We start from the raw sequence: 19479 nt of genomic DNA on the forward strand, positions 1-19479 counted from the left end.
TTCATTCTCATCCTCTCATTCAGCTCTCTTCTCATGATTTTCATTAAATGAAAGATGTGCATTTATACAGAAAACTTTTATTCTCTATTAGGTTGAATAATAAGAAATTACCAGTGGGACTACATCAAACTAAAAAGGTTTTACTTAGCAAAGGAAACCATCAACAAAACAAAACATTTCAACAAAATGAAAAGGCAACTGACTGCAGGGAAGAAGATATTTGCAACTGATACAACTGATAAGGGGTTAATATCCTGAATATATAAAGAATTCACACAACTCAACAAACAAAAAAAATTAATTAAAAAATGGACAGAGATTTTGAATAGACATTTCTCCAAAGACATACAGATAGCCAAAACCACAAGAAAAGATGCTAGATACGACTCATCATCAGGGAAATACAAATCAAAACCCCAAGGACGGGGATCCCTGAGTGGCACAGCAGTTTGGCACCTGCCTTTGGCCCAGGGTGCGATCCTGAAGACCTGGGATCGAATCCCACATCGGGCTCCCGGTGCATGGAACCTGCTTCTCCCTCTACCTATGTCTCTGCCTCTCTCTCTCTCTCTCTCTGTGACTATCATAAATAAAAAACAAAACAAAAAAAAACAAAAAAAAAACCAAGGACGTATCACCTCACACCTGTCAGAATGGCTATTATCAAAAAGACAAGGAATAACAAATGTTGGCAAGGATATAGATTAAATGGAACTCTCATGTGCTATTGACGGGAATACAAATTGGTACAGCCCCTGTGGAAAACAGTGTAGAGGGTCCTCAAAAAGTTAAAAGTTGATATTTCTCTCTCTCTCTCTCTCTATATATATATATATAATATCTATATCTATGTATTATATCTGTAATAATTATAATTATATATATATTATAGAGATATATTATTATATCTATATAATATATTTATATATATTATATCTATATCTATATATTATCTCTATATATATTATATATTATATATCTCTATATAATATATATATCTATATAATATCTATATCTCTCTAAATATATATCTATATATATCTATATAGATATATAGATATATATCTATATATATCTATATAGATATATAGATATCTCTATATATATCTCTATTTTATTTATTTATTTATTTATTTATTTATTTATTTATTTATTTATTTAGCAGTTCCACTTCTGGGTATTTATCCAAAGAAAACAAAACACTAATTCAAAAAAATATATGCATTGCCATGTTTTTGCAGCATCATTTACAATAGCGAAGCTATGGGAGCAACTCAAGCATGCATCAGTAGATAAATGGATATGCAGTGGAATATTACTCAACCATGAAAAAGCATGAGATCTTGCCACTTGTGACAACATGGAGGGACCCAGAGGGTACTATGTTAACTGAAATAAATCAGACAGGGAAAAGATAAATACCACCTGATTTAACTTATATGTGGAATCTAAAAGACAAAACAAAACAGCAATAGAGTCCTAGATACAGAGGACATTCTGGTGGTTGCCAGAGTATAGAGGAGGGAGCTAGGGGGATGGAGGAAATAGGGTAAGGGGATCAAAAGGTACAAATGTCCAGTTATAAAATAAATAAGACATAGATTAAATAAAAAGAGAAATTGCTCAGATGTGGCCATTTTTTACCTACAATACACAGTTTCGTGTGGCTTAACCTTATGGATTGGGTACCACCTGCCACCTTCGGTCCCTTATGCCCCTGTTCCTGGGAGACAGCCTTGCATTCACACAGCAGGTCCTGGATGGGGACCACCATCACTGGCCAGGCTGCAGCAGGGCAGGGCTCTTTCCTTCTTGTTCCAGAAGTCTCCCTCTCCCCTGCCTTTCTGCTTCACTCTGGTCAGAACCGTCTACGTGCCCCTCCTTATCACCTGTTTCCTCTGAGGTGCTTCTCCTCACATCCTTGGCCTCTTCACACGTCTGGGCAGAAGCCTTCCAAGGAGCCATCTCCTGTGAGAGTTTCACCGCCTGCGAGGTGACAGGTGGCAAATCCTGTTCTCCGGCCCCTCACAGCCCCTTGCCTGCATGTCCCACTTCCACATCCTGAGCTGTTTAATCCGTGCTGCTTCAGTGCTTGTTGGGTCGAAGTTACACAGTCTGGGTGGCCAAGGACATGAGGTGTTTGCTTGTTTCCGGTCATAACGAGAACTTCAAGCAGTCCTTTTAAAGCACTGTGTGTGTGGTGACCTGGAAGAGGCTCCGTGTGTGTTGGAGGTGGGAGGTAAGAAGGTTGGTGCTCTGGGCAGCCAGTCTCTGAATTAGTTCCCTTAGTTGGCATCCTTTCTTCAGACTCTTTTTTGAAAAGAAAGGAAGCAAAATAGTGCCAGAAATTTAATAATAATAGCTTTACATATGTAGTCATATTAAAACAGTTGTATCTGAGTCATTTTAGTGACTAGAAGAGAGCTTGCTTAACATTATAGACATGCTTGCCTCATCTCTGCCATCTACTATATAACCTTGGGTAAGATATCTCTGTGCTCAGTTTTCTCATCTGCAAAATGGGGATAAAATCATAATAATGCTTATCTCCTGATGGAAATTAAATACACTAATGCATCTCAGTGCTTGGCACTGTTCCTGGCACCCTGTAAATATCCAATAAATGTTAGCTACTATCTAAGTGCCTTTCTTTTTTAAAAGACCTTATTTATTTATTCACGAGCGACAGAAAGAGAGAGGCAGAGACACAGGCAGAGGGAGAAGCAGGCTCCTTGCTGGGAGCCCAATGTGAGACTTGATCCCAGGACCCCAGGATCACGACCTGAGCTACCCCGGCATCCCTCTAAATGTCTTTCTTGTGACACTATTAAATGTATATTTACTGCCTTTTTAGGTGTTGCCAAGTGCTGTAGCTCTAGAAACTTTACTTATGGACTTTGCTGTCAGATACATGTGTGCCAGAAACATGCAGAGGACTGTTGCTCACGGGAGAGCAACAGTGGGAGGACTCCCCCACTCCCCAGAGAGGCAGTGCAGTGCTTGGGATCCTCACAGAATTCCTGAGACCATCAGGGCCCTTGGGAGCTGGGAGCTGGGAACTGCCACTGACGTGGGATGGCACCTGTGCCTCCTGGCTGTCAGATGCCCGTGCTGTGCAGGCTGCCCAGTACTTGGGGGGCATGGCCCTGGGGCAAGCCTGGCTCTGAATAAAACTCTGGTGTTTGCAAGGGACCCTCTCTCTTCTGTAGCTTTTCAAGACTTGGGGTTGCTTGGGAAGAGTTAAAAATACTATCTTCTGCAGAAAATGTTTTCACCTGGCATAAATTATATAATTTAGATAAAATATAAAGAAAAATCAAATTGGAATTTTAAAATGCATAAGACTATCAAAAACATTTTTTTTCATCTGGGTTTTGGGTTTGTTTTTTTGTTTGTTTTTTTGGTGATGTCGGTAAATGGAGTCGATAGCAATGAAAATAGTGGGTGACATTCACACAATTCTTCATGCCAAGTGCTGCCTGGGCAAGGGGGAGGTATTCCCAGCAGCGTTCTGGGGTGGGCACTGTTGCCCTCATTTCGCACATGAGGAAGCACGAGCACCGAGAAGCAGCTGACGCGCCCAGGGTCCTGGAGCTGGCAAGCATGTGGCTCAGGACGGGAGCCCAGGGGGTCGGACTCCAGAACCTGCTATGTCGCCTTCCTGGGCTCAGGGACCGGTGGTCCATACCACACTCTGAGCAAGCCTGATTTCAGCAGCAGGTGTGACTTGGGCAGGTCACTCACCATCATCATTTTGATCTTTGTTTTTAGGGTTCAGGTCAGTGGAAATTGCTGATTCATTTGTATGTCTCAGATAAGAAATAGTCAGTCTATGAGTGCAGTTCTATATCTGGCTATATGATCGTCAACCTGAGGGTGAGTGGGGTTGGCCTGGCTGGGGCCAGCTTTCAGCTCCTCATCCGAGAGATGATAGCTCTTCCCACAGCAGAGGCCTGGCTGCCATCTCTCAAAAGAGCCCGGAGTGTAGGCAGAGAGTTCCTGCTGAACCTGCCCTCAACTGTGACTTCTTTCCGATTCCCAACCACTAAAGGCAAACCTAATACCTTGAAGGAATTGCCCTGGATCATTGCCCAACTCTGAGGGAGGGACGAATAACCAACTGCTGGCACTCACTGCACATGAGGGTGAAGAGGGGACCAGGCTGGTTTTGTTCCAAGTCCCTGTGCTTGTCTATACTCATACAAGCTCTCATTTATGAAAATATCTTTTAGCCATTGGTTTGGGTATTATCGAATTCTTAGCTCTGCAACACATACCATTCTAAGGTTTTACGTGGATTATCTCATTTCACAGACACACAAATGCATGTACACACACACACACACACACACACACCCCTTTGAAGTGGCTCCCATTACAAACCCCATGAAGTGGATGAAGAGGTGGATTAACTAGCCCACACTCTATGCCATAATACCAAAGGGTCTAGCTACAAGTGAAATAACTAAGCCTTTATCAGATTAAAAATTAAGAAGGGGCAGACAAAAGTACTATGAACAACAAGGAAAAAGACAGAAATGAGTGGAACACATGCACAAGAACTCAAAAAGCAATCCTCTGAGGCATTCTATGTGGGGACCACACATTCTGTGTGGGTGTCACTTGTCCACATCACAAATACAGTGATTGATGCTCATAATTTATATCCTATGTCTTTAAGAAGCAAGAAGTGACATACCAGATTTTCAAGAAGGCAAGGATGTATGGACTGTTTCAGAAAGATTCCTAATCAAAAGTCATTGATATGGGAAAATTTTTGCTGAAAAAGTTAAACCCAAGAAGTGTCTAGAAATCTTTGATTTAGATTGATAGACTCTCTAGATTCTTGCTAACTGTTGATTTACCTAGGACTTAACTGTGATAGTTAATGCCTAGAGAGAAGAGTCTGGAGGGAAGTGACTTATAGTCTGTCCATCCATTGTCATGGTCCAGTGATGCCTAAAAATAAGCAGCTTCAGTTTCTAGAATTGCTCTTTTTTCAGTAGGATATTGCACATTTTTCAATACAATTCTGCAGGATTCACATTTTTGCTGATACTTGACTCATTAGCCACTTTTCTTGTTCTTAATTTCAGCTACCCATGTTGCTCTTTTGGTTTCTCCAGCTACTCTTGTTTTGATTATACAAAATGTTATTTTTAGATGATAACAACCCTATTTCAATTAGCACATTAGAAAAAAAGAATTCCGTATTCTTGAGAAAATAAGTTTTTATGTAAAAAGCATGTTAATGAAAAAAAAAGCATGTTAATGAAGACAGGGTTCAAATCTTGTAAGGGTTCACATACATCTTTCTGATTTGTGTAACAATGAGAGATAACTTCTAAATAAGATTTTAACACTTAAAAATACTACAATCTTCTCTTCATTCTTTGGCTTTTTTGAAAACTTTAAAGTAATTTTTTTGAAAATTTACTTTCTGTTCATCACGAAGATTTGTTACTGGGTCAAGTGCTGTAGGTTTGCTTTGTCATTTGTCAAATTTCTTTCACTGTTATACTAATAGTCATTTGTGCATAAGAGGAGGGCCCCCCAGGAATGAAACCTCAAAACTAAATAAATCATAAAAGCCTAAAGATTGTGTCAAAATAAAAAGCCATTCACTTTTCCTCAACATTAGGAATCAGAAGGCCAAATGCATTTTTTACACTCTCCTTTCCTTTGGTCCTCTTGTGAAAACTCAGTTTATGATGGGCATTAAGTTCAGAGAACGCTGGAGTAACGTCACAGATCAGGAGCAAGGATCCCAGGGCGAAGGTGCTCAAATTCACAGCCCGACTAGAAAGGACAGCTCCTCCTTCTGGGACCAGTATTCTTACTGTTCATCTGTCAGATGACACAGAATCAGTGAGAATTTCTCATTTTAAGGTACAGTGAACCATACAGCTTAAAATCACATTAAATTCCCTGCTACCCCAACCGACCTGCTTCAGGAGCACTGTTCATACTGTGCCTTCTGTGCCTGTGAAGACCTGATACTATTTCATTTCTTTGTACCATGTGTTCAGAATACAGCAAACTTTGTCACAAGAGGGAAGGAACGTAAATAAAGAGATATATTAATCCAAGCAATGTGTTCATTTAAACGCTACAGTTGGATTGCAAAAAATATGCTCATGAAAAGCGTCTTCAAATCTCTTTTTTTAAGATTTTATTTATTTATTCATGAAAGACACACAGAGAGAGAGAGAGAGAGAGGCAGAGACACAGGCAGAGGGAGAAGCAGGCTTCATGCCGGGAGCCTGATGTAAGATTCGATCCTGGGACTCCAGGATCAGCCCTGAGCTGAAGGCAGGCACTAAAACGCTGAGCCATCCAGGGATCCCCAGCATCTTCAAATCTTAATAAGGATGACGAGATAAGAGAAGAACCTATTGTTCTGGCTGTAATATAATTAGCACTTGGAATTTTTTTTACTGAATGCCTTTCTTCATGCTCTTCTTTGCAAGTTGTCTAATCAAAATCCAGTAGGCAAGCTAGATGGGCAGCTACCTATGTGGTGAAGGCTGCTAAGCATTTCAGCCTTCCCCAAAGGGCAGACACTCACCCAGTACTCACCACCGCTTAGGGCTACAGACATGTGTGCTCACATAATCCTCACAACACCCAAGCTGCGGAGACTCATGGTGTCTCATCTTCTACATGAAGGGACTGCAATGCAGAGATGAAGGCCACACAAATAGTCAGTGGTGGGTTCAGGTCCAGAGTCTGGCTCTGAGGTCTACCCTTTACATGCCCTCACACCGCTGCCTCTGAGTGCCAGAGTCTACACCTGCCTACCAGCTTGTCTGGCACCTAAGATTCCCATTACTGCCTTGCTTCCCACAGGTAGCTGACTGTGTTGCCTCCAAACACATGCTATTCGGGGAGGGACCCTCACAATCACCCATGACATAACACAGTGAGTAGTGACCAGTGAGGCAGGGGGAAGAGCAGCTGTCTGATTACCTGCCATCAGAGTTGAAAAGTATTATATGGTTTTTTGACCCATACTTGGAACAGATGAACATAGATCAATATCAAAGAAGAGTTAAATTCTCTAGAATATCTGAATCCTCTGTGGTTGTATAGACAAGGTTCCTTTTGTGTCCAAATTAAATCCCATTTAGTTTTCTTAGTTTCAGTTATTTCTTCAAAAATGCTGCTAACTGCAGACCAAGTGAACATCCCCTATATCATTATGCAAGTCTTTGGAGCCTGGAGTCACATCTGCAGAGGCAGGATGATGTGACAGGGACTGTAGGAAGAGACTTAGCTTCTCTTCCCCTCAGAACTAGCGATGAAACCTTGGGAAATATCACTCAATAGCTGGGGGTTTTGTTGCATCATCTATAAAAATGGATGCTGAGCAAGATGATCTCTGAAAGGACGATTCAGCTCAGAGAACCAGTGGAATTTTAACAAAGGTCCCGTTTAAGTAATGCAATGGGTACACAGGTGAAAATTCATATAGGAAGTCAAAATCCCTTTTCTCAAGAACCTATTTTTAGGTTCCCATCATGGATCAGGAGATACATTGACTGTGACTATTGAAAGAACTAGAAATAGGGTATAGATGTCATGGAGGGACCCACTCTTCCTAGCCCTGTAACCGTGGCATTGGTGAAGTGGAGACAGACATGCTGTGGGTTGGAGAATGGGTCTCACGGTGTTGCCAAGTGTAGCAAGAAATTACAAGCAATGGTTAGGATGGAAGCAAATTTCTTGTTTCCCAAATCCATCCCTTTCTAATAGTTTGCCATGACATCCAAAATTTCCATTATTAGGTCTCTTCCCATAGGTTTACAAGTGTGTGGTATCCATATGATGACTCATTATTGCCCTTGACATATATACAGTGAGATTGATTGGTGGACGTTGGATGGAATAAGTTACTTGATGAAGTGCCTAGAGATCAGTGAGCAAACTGTCTTGCAGGGAATGACCTGCTGGCAGGAGCCTGTGTAGCAGGGGCTCAACTTCCTATAGCAGCCTGAAAAGGGGAAATTACCTGGAATAATAGGGCATTCTTTCAGGCTAGTCTGTCAATAATCAGATCTAATAGCCACTCAGTTTATTTTTGGAGCAAAAATCCAAGTAGATGAAAATGGAAGCATACGAATGACTGGATCATTCATTCCGTCAAGTAGAATTTCCTGAACACCCCTAAGTGAAGTCTAGGGACAGCCCCTGGCCCAAAGGACAGTTCATCAACCAAACTTTTGCTGAAAGTCAGCCATTTTCACTTGAATGCTTTTACAGTTTTATTCACTTCCTGCATCCCATTGGAAACATTTAATTGTACAGTCACCAACAGAAATCAAAGCGGAAAGTATCAACCAGAGATTCTTTTTCCACTCACTTGAAGAATCCTGCAGCTTACTGCACCAGTTGAGAGAAGTCTTTAATAATGTTGTTGTTGGAATACATGCACCACTAGAGCATGGATCGTTGGCTCATTTAGTGCCTTTTTATAGCATTTGGTTGCATAGTCTTATTCTTTCTTAGGGTCTCAGGTGGTTTGTGTTACATTTCTTGGTTGTAGCATAAAAAATATCTCTGAAAAGTTTCTATTTTTAGTTTTTTACACTTGTTTGCATGTGCTGTTACACACAGTTAATCTACAGGGACTTGAAACCATCTCTGAAGTTGAGGGATTTCTGCTTAGTCACATTCCTGCTCTCTGTCCAGGGGTTTAGCCTGGTGACCTGCTTTTATCTATTTGAGTCCTAACACATAAGGCCTTCCTTCAGAGCACATATCTAAAATGTTTTATTATGCCCCTTAAACCTAAAAAAGGATATGTTTTTGTCAAATTTTATATGTGTTAACTCTGGGTCTTCAAGTATTTTAAAGCCTTTAAAAAAATAAATAAATACAGAGTGCCTCGGTGGCTCAGTTGGTTAAGCATCTGACTTCAGCTCAGGTCATGATCCCAGGGTCCTGGGATCAAGTCCTGCATCAGGCTTCCTGCTCGGCAGAGAGCCTGTTTCTCCCTCTCCCTCTACCCTTTCCCCTGCTTGTGCTCTCTTGCTCGCTCTCTCTCTCTCTCTATCAAATAAATAAATAAAATCTTTAAAAATAAAAAATAAAATAATAAAATAGTTACAGTTACGTTGCAGTAAACTCTTTAGCTCCTTAAAGTAAAAATATTTTAGCTCTATAGAAGATAGGTCCTGTATCCAAACAGTTTTTCGAAATTATTCCAGTCAACCCCAGTGAGGTGTGATACAATAGAATGAGCTAAAAATTAAAAAGATGTAAGTCAGATTTTGGCCAGACACAGCCTCGTAGCCAACTTGCCTTTGAATTTTTCCATCTGTGCAATGGGGACAATAATACCTAATTCATGGAGTTAATCTAAATGAATTAGATCCCGTGCATGAAAAAGCTTGGTGAATTAAAAAAAGGGGTGGGGGGGGGCAGCCCGGGTGGCCCAGAGATTTAGCACTGCCTTCAGCCCAGGGTGTGATCCTGGAGACCAGGGATCGAGTCCCACGTCGGGCTCCCTGCATGAAGCGTGCTTCTCCCTCTGCCTGTGTCTCTGCCTCTCTCTCTCCTCTCTGTGTATTCTCATGAGTAAATAAATAAAATCTTAAAAAAAAAAAAAAACACCATAAGTGTAAATTATTACTCTTATTACCATTGGCCAAGTTCAAATGCTAGAACCAGAAAGGGGCTTGAATTATAATAAAACTGAGCAGAAAACACAGAGACTTTGAGTACACATTCCTGACAGCTCCACACCCAACCAGAAGCCTAAGTTTTCTCCGAGGGGTGAATGACTGATAAGGGACTGCTAACCAGTCTCCCTACCTATGGTGTCTTTGCATCTGAACCGACTCAGAACGTGTGGCTATAGGATTGATATTCTAACAGTTATATTTTACATATCAACCAGTGAATGACTGAAACTTATGAGTGATTTTTAGGGCTATTTCAAAGTAAGACTTTGTCATAGCCATTTGGCTATGACACGTGTCACACCATTGATGGCCACAGCTGATTTTGCTGATCAGGCTGGGCAGGTGGTGTCCCCTTCCTCCCTCACTGCTCCACATGCATCCCTCCTCATCAAAGAGGATGACCTTCCCCGATAGAGGAGGACTGTTCTTTGGTCAAGAATATACAAGTAGATGGGACGCCTGGGTGGCTCAAGCGGTTGAGCATCTGCCTTTAGCTCAGGGCGTGATCCTGGAGTCCTGTGATTGAGTCCTGAGTCGGGCTCTCTGCATGGAGCCTGCTTCTCCCTCTGCCTCTCTCTCTCTCTCTCTCTCTCTCTCTCTCTCTCTCTCTCTGTCTCTCATGAATAAATAAATAAAATCTTAAAAAAAAAAAAAAGAATATACAAGTAGCTGTGCTCCTCTGCCAGAACCTCCAAACAAGCGCTCAAATTAAGGCTTTCAGAGTAAGGAAAATGCATTTTCTTTTTCCTTATCGACAGGTACTCTTACGTGCATCTCTTCAACATGCCGAATCTGTGGTCCCTATAAATAAAGCGTTCCCCAACTTATCCATAAAAAATTGGACTTAGAAACACCTAACCCTTGAACGACAGCAGTGAACACGTCCAGATTCCTTTGTGTCACCCAAGCCAGAGAGCCCAGCCTGGGGCTGAGAGAGCCTAGTGTCCACCTCTTAAAGATGCAGAATTTCTGAAGTTGCCACGTATCTTATAATAGATAGGCACAGTGAATGTTATAGCATTCTCCTCCCATACACCCCCAGGCCCCCAAAAGTCTATTACTAAAACAGTAGAACACTAAGAATGAAGAAAATACTACTTTTTGTGAAAAATTAAACATCAGATTGCTTCGAAAAAAAAGAAAAGAGCAGTTGTAAACATTCCCATGGCTAATTGCATAATTCTTTTAAAAACATCATTTTACATAATGAACAGATTACTGAGTTCTTTGAAGATAAATCTTGTCTTTTGTGAGGATGCTAAATTACTTTGTGATTTATATATCGTTTATCATTTATACATATGCTTTACATGTGTTATACTTGTAATGAAAAGGGCTGAAAAAAATGAAAAAAAAGAAAAGAAAAGGGCTGAAAAGCTGTATTTGTTAAGCAACATGGATAGGAAATTATGAATTGCACAAAATAGAATCATTAAGCTACTTTGTCTTTGTTTATTCTGCCATTTTTAAGGAAATGCTACTGCTGGAGGGCAGGAATTTCAATGGATTTCAAAAATCATATTTGTTTTAATAAATAAGTGTTGTCATTAGGAATATGTAACAGGAAACGTGTTCAAGAATATTCATAGTGGTACTGTTTTTAAGAACAAAAGACTGGAAATAACCCAAATGCCCACTAGCAGGACAACGAATGCATAATATGTGGAATAGCCACGCAATGGAGTACATGGCAGTGAGATCAAATGAATGACACCTACACCATCACAGATGGATGGATCTCAGTATCTTAAAGTTGAATGAAAAACTGCAGTGTTGAAAGGTTCTATATAATACAATACCGTTCTGGAAAGTTCAGAAACAAGCAAAACTAAATATCGTATTGTTTCAGTATACATATATTTGGGCTAACATTTTTTAAAAGAGGAGAGAATGGTCATCACACTCTTAAGAGTAGTGGAGAGGAAGCAGAGAAAGGGCATATGGAAGAGCACCTGGGTAAATGTCAGTTATTGATCCTGTCTAGTGTGAGGGATGGGAAGGGGCTTGTGGTGTTCATTTTATTATTAAAAAAAAATAAATAATAAGATAAAACAAAAGGAGATCATGTGAGGATAAGTGATAATGTGTCATTAACCAGTAGCTATTCATCTGCAGTCCACATTAAAAAGAAATTCAAAGTTTGTTTTATTGACATTTTTTGCGTTTCGTATCCTCTCTTAAAAGAAAATTTTACATAGATGATATTGAAGGGGCTATGTGAGCATACTGCACAATAAAGAGAATCATAAATCTCAGGAATTTTGTTTGAGGTTTGTATTTACTGTGATAGATGACAGGGCTTTAAGATACGGAGGGTATTACATGCATGAGAACAGACTCTGATTATGCAGAAGATGTAGTAGAAAATCAATCAGTATTTGTAAAAGTACTTTTTAAAGATTTTTATTTATATATTCATGAGAGACACGGAGAGAGAGAGGCAGAGACATAGGTAGAGGGAGAAACAGGCTCCCCGCGGGTACCCTAATGCGGGCTCGATCCAAGGACCCTGGGATCACAACTGGAGCCAAAGGCAGACACTCAACTGCTGAGCCACCCAGGGGTCCCTGTAAAAGTAATTAACTATCGTTCTAGTAAATAACTATTGTAAATTTCATATCACCTTCTAGCAGTCATTCTTGGACTTTATCAGACTCTAAGTCCAGAGATGAATGCCTCTCCCATTTCTTTTTCACGCTGAATATAATCCAAATTATTTTAAAAGTAATTTAAACTTTCAACATTCAACAGAAATGGGTGTGGAGAGAAGGCTGTTCCCTGGAGCTAGGCTGCCTGAGTTCAGAGCCCAGCTCTGCTCTTCCAAGGGGCAGCATCTCACTCAGTATGCCTCAGTCTGTTCCTCTTGAAAATGGACATGATAGTGCCTACTTCACAGAGTTGCAGTGTGGATTAAATGAGTTAATACACGTGAAAGATTACGCTCAGTATTTGCACGTTCTAAGTACGCCATATTAGCTATACAGAAGATAAACTTTTAAGTCAAACTTTTGTTATGTGTTTGCAAAACCATAATATTCTACTGATCTCAGAGTAACTCCATCAATACACATAACTGGGGCCACCCCTTTTTTAATGAATGCATTCTCTAGACCAACACTGACCAAATACAGAACATAGAAATCTCACGTGAGCCATCAATGCAAACCACATAATTTTACATTTTCTAGTAGCCATGTTTTTAAAATGTAAAAAGAAACAAGTGAAATTTAATAATGTATTTTACTTAAAATATATACAAAATATTACTTTGATGTGCAATTTCTAGAAATTGTTAATGAAATGTGGGCAAAGAGAATAAGGACTTCTTAACTAGCCTCAGCCTTGGAGTTACTGACTGACATAGGGCCAGGTGAGAAGCACCATTTGGTTTTTTTGTTTGTTTGTTTCGTTTTGTTTTTTTAAAGATTTTATTTATTTATTCATGAGAGACACACACACATACAGAGAGAGGCAGAGACACAGGCAGAGGGAGAAGCAGGCTCCATGCAGGGAGCCCGATGTGGGACTTGATCCTGGGTCTCCAGGATCATGCCCTGGGCCGAAGGTGGCACTAAACTGCTAAGCCACCGGGGCTGCCCGAGAAGCACCAATTGTAGCTGTTTGCTGTACTTCTCTGAGCCCCACTGTACCCGCAGAGCATGGAGGGTGTTGTGAAGGGTAGCCCATGTTGGGTGGTGTTCACTTAGGAGTAGGCACCTGGGCCTGGTAGCCATACTTCCTTCTCAAGGGGCCAGGCACACTCATTTTTGCCCTCCAAGTGCTGACAAGGACCTCTTACTCTTGTAGAACTTTCTCTGCAACACTTTTCTTTCTTCAGGTGAGTGGGTGAGGTGTCCAGCCAAATGGGCATGACAGCTGCTGCTGTCACCCAGCTGCTGCTTCTCAGTTCTTATGCCATTCCCATGGCCCAGCGTTGGGACTGAATCCAACCACATGGCCCTTTCCCACGTTCATGGGTGGTGTTGCCAACAGCCGTGTTCTTGTGAGACCCTACCTCACCACACAGTAGTTATTGAAAGCTGCAATAAGCCTAATGCTGTGTTTTTCAATATATTCTTCTCAATGCCTTTGCTCAAAAACAGCCACATGATTGTGTATTGCTAAAGCAGGGACAGACTGAGTAATTTTGTTCTTTTCATTTTCTTTGATGCATGCACTTTTTTAGAGCATTTAGTAATTCACTGAAAACATACAGATTAGCATTTTACATCTGAGCCAAGAAACTGGGTTCTGGTCTCTGTGTGTTTAAAAGGACTATATTATGAATCTGAAGGGGATATACGGGGGAGTGGGGAAGTCTTTTACAGCCTCAGTGGAATTGGGAGAGGAAGAAAAGCAAGTACCTGATTTCTGAGCCTTAAAGGAACTTACTGTGCATGTTCTGTTGAATTCTGAGGAAGCTGCGCAGGCCCGGGTGTCCTGTACATGAAGGAGTCAGAAAAGTGGGAGGAAATAACATGATTCATGGTGTACAAAGAAGTCAAGTTTAGAAAAGGGGGATAAACAAGAGGCATTACTCAGTCACTACTATTTAAAACTGAGAACCAGAAGACAGCACAATAATGTTTGAGGAGAGAAAGTTCCAGATATTGTAGCATTTTTAGTTCCTCCAAAGTCAAGAATTACTGTGATTCATGCTCTTTGTCAAGCCCCACACTCAGGTCCCGTCTCTATCAGCCATTTGAAATCTTACCCCTGCTTCACGCCAGTGAAGTCTGCTGGACAGTTTTTCTAAGACGTGCCCCAGTGGAATTCGGACCTTAAGTCTAGAAAGCTGAAAGGTGAAAGAGTCCATGAAAACGGACACAAAGCTTGGGCAGGTAGGTGCACCTGCTTTCTGCCCACCGGTGGTGCCAGCCTTCTGGGAAACTCTGGAAACACAGGGTGGCTGCCCACACAGCAGGTGGAGTAGGGCTGCTCTGCGGTGAGCTGGAGGGCCTGGGCCCGACACACAAGTGGAACAAATGGCAAATATACATCACAAAGGTCTCCCGGTGTGAGGGAGCGGGATGCTGGAGCACTCTGGAATTGCCAGCACTGGTAGCCCAGAAGGGAGCACTTCTCCCCGGGCTCTGAGCGAGGACCCACCCACCCCCTGCAGGCCATGACCCTCCAAAACCCTTCGTCCAGGAAAGCACCCCATCTAGCCTGTCTAAGGGTTTTGTTTTTTTCTCCCTTTAGCATACAATTCATCAGCTTAAGTAAAATAGGCAGTGCGGGTGAATTTAAAAGTGAACTGCATTGTTTGGGTTTTGTTTTTTCGCAGTTTAGGAATTGGGTCCGAGTGGGTGGATGTGAGGCCCGAAGGGGTCCTTCTGAACAGAGCCCTGGTTTTGTTCCCAGCCTCCAGCAAAGTCTCAAATGTGGCCTTGGCTCTCAATGGGTTACAGCGCCAGCTCAGCTCTGTGTCAAGCTGTTATTGAAGATCTTTAAAGATTTCCACCCACCTTCCTCCCACTCCCCTGGCAAGTGAAAGACGTTTGAATTCCTCTCTCAAGGGAGAAAATTATTAAAGTGAAAGAAAACGACTTGTTCCCTGTTCTAAAAAGGAGAGGGAAGCAAAGTGGGTCCTGCCCTCCCTTATTATTCCTTACCTGTGAAGGATGTTCTTAGAAACAGGGTGAAGAATTCTGGCCCTCAGCAATCAGAGAAGGGGAAGCTTAGTCCTTCTGGCTCGTGTGTGCTTTTCTAGCTTATAATTCAGGATCCTAAAGCCTAGGACCCATTCTGCTACAGAGTACGTGCTCCCCTGGAGGGGATACCTGTGATGGCAAGATTGTGTCCCCGCAGGGCAGCTCACACCCAGACCCCAGATGGCTGAAATATAGAGAAGGATTTGTAAAGGGAGTAGAAACTCAGCTTGCTCTTCCCATCCCTTTGAGCACTAGAACTTCCACCAAAAAGAAATCCATTTGGAGGAAAGGGGTTCTGAATGAGAAATCGTGTTTTCGTAATGATTCTTTCCATGTGACTAAGGAAGTGTAGTGGACAGATGTTCACAAATTTCCACTTAAATCGTTTTATATTTTAAGAACATCATTTCTTAATTCCTCTGTTAATTCAACCCGCTTTACTACATCCCCAAGCTAACAAAACGATACATCCTATGTTCATTGTGCACCAGCAGAGGTCAAGAAATTGAGTTAGAGGCTTGGAGGGTTATGAAAAAGATTTTTTTTAATAATCTCTGTTCTAGGGCTTATGGTCTAATAAGGAAGATAAGACCAGCATTCACGAGAAGCTAAAGACCAAGAGACCATAGCGTTTAACTAGGTCCTAGTTTAAATCAGCTCTACTTCCCATGACCAAATAAAAAGGACCATAGACGCTGACAGTGGCAAAAGTCTATTCTGTACAAACTTCAGAACAGTGCATTTCTATGTCTAAGATGTATACATGTTAGAACTAAAGTCTCTGCTAATTAACATCACTTTTTTGGCAACAGCTCTTGTGCCTGAAAGCAACGATATGATATTCAGGAAGATGGGCTGAAGCTGTTCTCAACATTTACCGCACCATCTAATTTTATCATTAGTGACTTTTTGCAACATTGACATAAGATATGGATATAGAACATTTCAGACTTTGGCACCATTTGACAGCCATCATTTAACTCATCAGTGTTCATCCTGGTTGGATGATTCCCTGTATTTGAGGTCTAGCCACCTGGGTGAATTTTACTTCCCTCATGAAGTTTCCACGTGTCTTTAGTGGATCGTGGGCAGCCTGCACTAGATTGGCTTGAGAACAAAGAAAGACACAGAGTGGATTTCAGTGCCTGGTCTCTGACACTGCCAGTTTCCCACTTCCTTCTGCAAATTTCCCTTCTTTATTTCTTTCTGTCCCCATTAAGTTAATCCTCAATCAAAACCACGGCCATTCCCACAATCAGGCCTTTGAGACCTTAGGGAGCCCTACCAACCTCTCAGCCACGAGGCCAGGGCCTTAGTCCCAATCATACTGCACTCCAGAACCCTCTGGGGAGCTCTGAACACGCGATTCCTAAGCCTGCCCTCCGAGATTGTGGTTCAGGAATTCTTGGGGAAAGGTTCGAGGAATCTATTTTAAAAGCTCACCCCCCAAAAAAAATTTTAAAAAGATAAAAAATAAATAAAAGTTCACCCCCTTTTAAAAGGGGGGTTTTTGCTGCCCCCTCAGGCTGTAGTGATGGCAGAGCAGGATGTGGCTCTCCAGGGTTTAGTCAGGCCCTGCTGTGCTGGAAAATGTTCCATGGAGGGGCGCCTGGGGGGCTCAGGGGTTGAGCAACTGCCTCTGGCTTAGGGCGTGACCCTGGGGTCCCAGGATCAAGTCCTACATCGGGCATGGAGCCTGCTTCTCCCTCTGCCTGTGTCTCTGCCTCTCTCTGTGTCTCTCATGAAGAAATAAATAAAATCTTAAAAACAACAACACCAAAAAGGCAGTCCCTGCTTTCTCTGTGGGGACTGTTCATGGCCATAGTAAGAACTGCACTTCCCTATTACCCCTTCTCTATTTACGATTCAGAATAAATCTTGGTTCGTTCAAAGTCATCAAGGGTATTTTTGCTCAGAAACAGAACATCGATGTTAAATGTAAAGGATGGTTTAAAGGAGGACTTGAAGCCACAAGCCCTCCACCATCCCCGGGTCTCCAGCTGGGCTCCAGTTCCATGTCAAGGCCCTGGGCCTTCTGGAACCTTCTGCTTCACCCCAGCTGGGCCCACTGGACACAGAGCAGCGGCCGGGAAAGGCTTGCTGGGAAACTCTCGGCTGCAGGACTAGGGACTTGGCCGTGGCTTTGGAATGCCCAGGAGTCAGTCAGGACCAACCCCAGGCAAAGCTGGAGTCTGTGACCCAATGGCCAGAAATGTTCTTTCACCGGGTGTTCAAGCCTGGAAGCTGTGAGTTGACAGAGAAGCTTAAAATGATGGTCGAAATTCTGGCAGCAGCAAGTGTCTCTAGGCGTGGAGCCTCTGAGTGGTAGGTTCCCACCGTGTCGGTGGTGCTTCCAGATAGTTTGCTGACCCACGTTGGGCCCGCCTGGGGGACTCCGGGTAGCGCCAGGTGAGCGCTCCTGTGAAGCAGATTGGTGGGAAGACTCTAGACAGATTCCCCACAGATCACATAACACAGTTTTGCTCTTATGGATTGAAAACATAAACAAAGACATCCGTTTTTAAGTGCTTTTTTTTTTTTTTTTACTAAAGTACGCCGTGTATCTCCTTCATCCCACTTACATTTTATCTCCACTTTTATCTTGGCATTTACCATCATAATTTGGAAACAAGCTTACACTGACACAGAGTTTCACATGCTATTTGTGCAAATCATGCTCGTCTAACTTTGAGTGATGAAAAGCTTAGACCCAGGAGCGTAAAAAGTCCTGTTTGTGAAATGCCAGTGTAACAAGATGCAGTCTTGCATCTTGGTGACCCAGTGACCTTGCTGTATTTCAGAAAGAAAGTCTCAAAGTAAATACTTTCTTTGAAGTATCTCACAAATCTGATTAGTTGTGATATTTAGCAGGAGTTGGAGAAGGAAAGGCTCATTTTCAATATATATATATAAAAAAAATCAGGGGATCCCTGGGTGGCGCAGTGGTTTGGCACCTGCCTTTGGCCCAGGGCGCAATCCTGGAGACCCGGGATCGAATCCCACGTCGGGCTCCCGGTGCATGGAGCCTGCTTCTCCCTCTGCCTGTGTCTCTGCCTCTCTCTCTCTCTGTGTGTGACTATCATAAATAAATAAAGAAAAAAATATTTTAAAAAATCAGAACAGTATGTTATACACCTGAAACCAATATAATATTATATGTCAATTAAATGTCGAATAAATACGTAAGAAGGAACGCCTCAGGTCATTGGTATTGAAAAGAAGAAGAAAATTCTAGAAACCCAAGTTTAAGGCTTCAGTTTTCCAAGCCTCTCCAGTGGCCCAGGAATAGTGCTTTTATGTTAAAAGTAGTGAGAGGCCAGATGTATTCAAAGTAAATAAAGTCGAGGACTGGTTTCTGATAGTCTGAATATAAGTTACACAAGCCACTCCTCTGACAAGGAGCTAAGTGCTGGGTCTTGGGTGGGTGGGGGTATGATTTGTCTCCCTGGGACCTTGAGGCACCATTGCTGGGACAGGAGAATTCTCCAGGGCGTCCGCTAGTGCATCACGATTCCCCAACTTCCAACACTCTGACATCACTGCGTCCCTTGGGAGATGTTGTTTGTGATAGTGTGGCATTCACACTCGAGAGAGACCTCATTGTTCATGCAGATGCACCAAGAGTTTATTACATTGATTTTAACTTGGCAAGTCTTAACATTATGGTGGTGCTCAGGGGACGCGATAGGGGTAGAAATGAATGTTAACACGTTCGGGTTTTGTGTCTAAGACCCCTTTGGCATTTAACATAATGTAAAATTTTGTAGTTTACAGCCTGTTGATTTTTCTATCAAAATTATTTCAATGCTTAGTAGAAGAAATAATACTATGACTCAGAATGTGCAGAGCAAAATATCCTGATTTGGGGAGGCTGATGATCCCTCACAGAGCTGTCCCTTTGGTGGCTCTCCGAAGGAAAGCTCTGTGTTGAGAAGCTGGCATGGATTCGTTAGCCATTGCCAGCATCCTAATGAAGGTGTCCAAGAAAGTGATGCTGACACTCTAAAGAGATCTCCTGGCCACAGTTATTTTTAAATTCCCTGTCCATTTGTATCTATGTTGCCAGCCACAGTAGCAGGAACAGCTTGGTGTTTTTCTGTAGCCACAGCTCCCTTGTTGCGAGATAGAGACACCCAGGC

The 19479-nt window shown here is 42.1% G+C and overlaps 1 protein-coding gene and 1 long non-coding RNA gene across 13 annotated transcripts in view; one reads left to right on the forward strand and one right to left on the reverse strand.

The window, feature by feature from the left end:
• GNAL (G protein subunit alpha L) overlaps positions 1–19479 on the forward strand; it is a 142434-nt gene that overhangs the window by 58959 nt on the left and 63996 nt on the right. The gene's annotated exons all lie outside the window — the stretch shown is intronic.
• On the reverse strand, positions 1506–14615 carry LOC112648095 (uncharacterized). Its single transcript, XR_003128744.2, has 3 exons — positions 14401–14615; positions 14079–14126; positions 1506–2310 (listed from the first exon to the last, which is right to left on the reverse strand). It is a non-coding gene; the product is annotated as an uncharacterized LOC112648095 (long non-coding RNA).

Source organism: Canis lupus, chromosome 7, assembly GCF_003254725.2.
Source record: "Canis lupus dingo isolate Sandy chromosome 7, ASM325472v2, whole genome shotgun sequence".
NCBI lineage: Eukaryota > Metazoa > Chordata > Mammalia > Carnivora > Canidae > Canis > Canis lupus.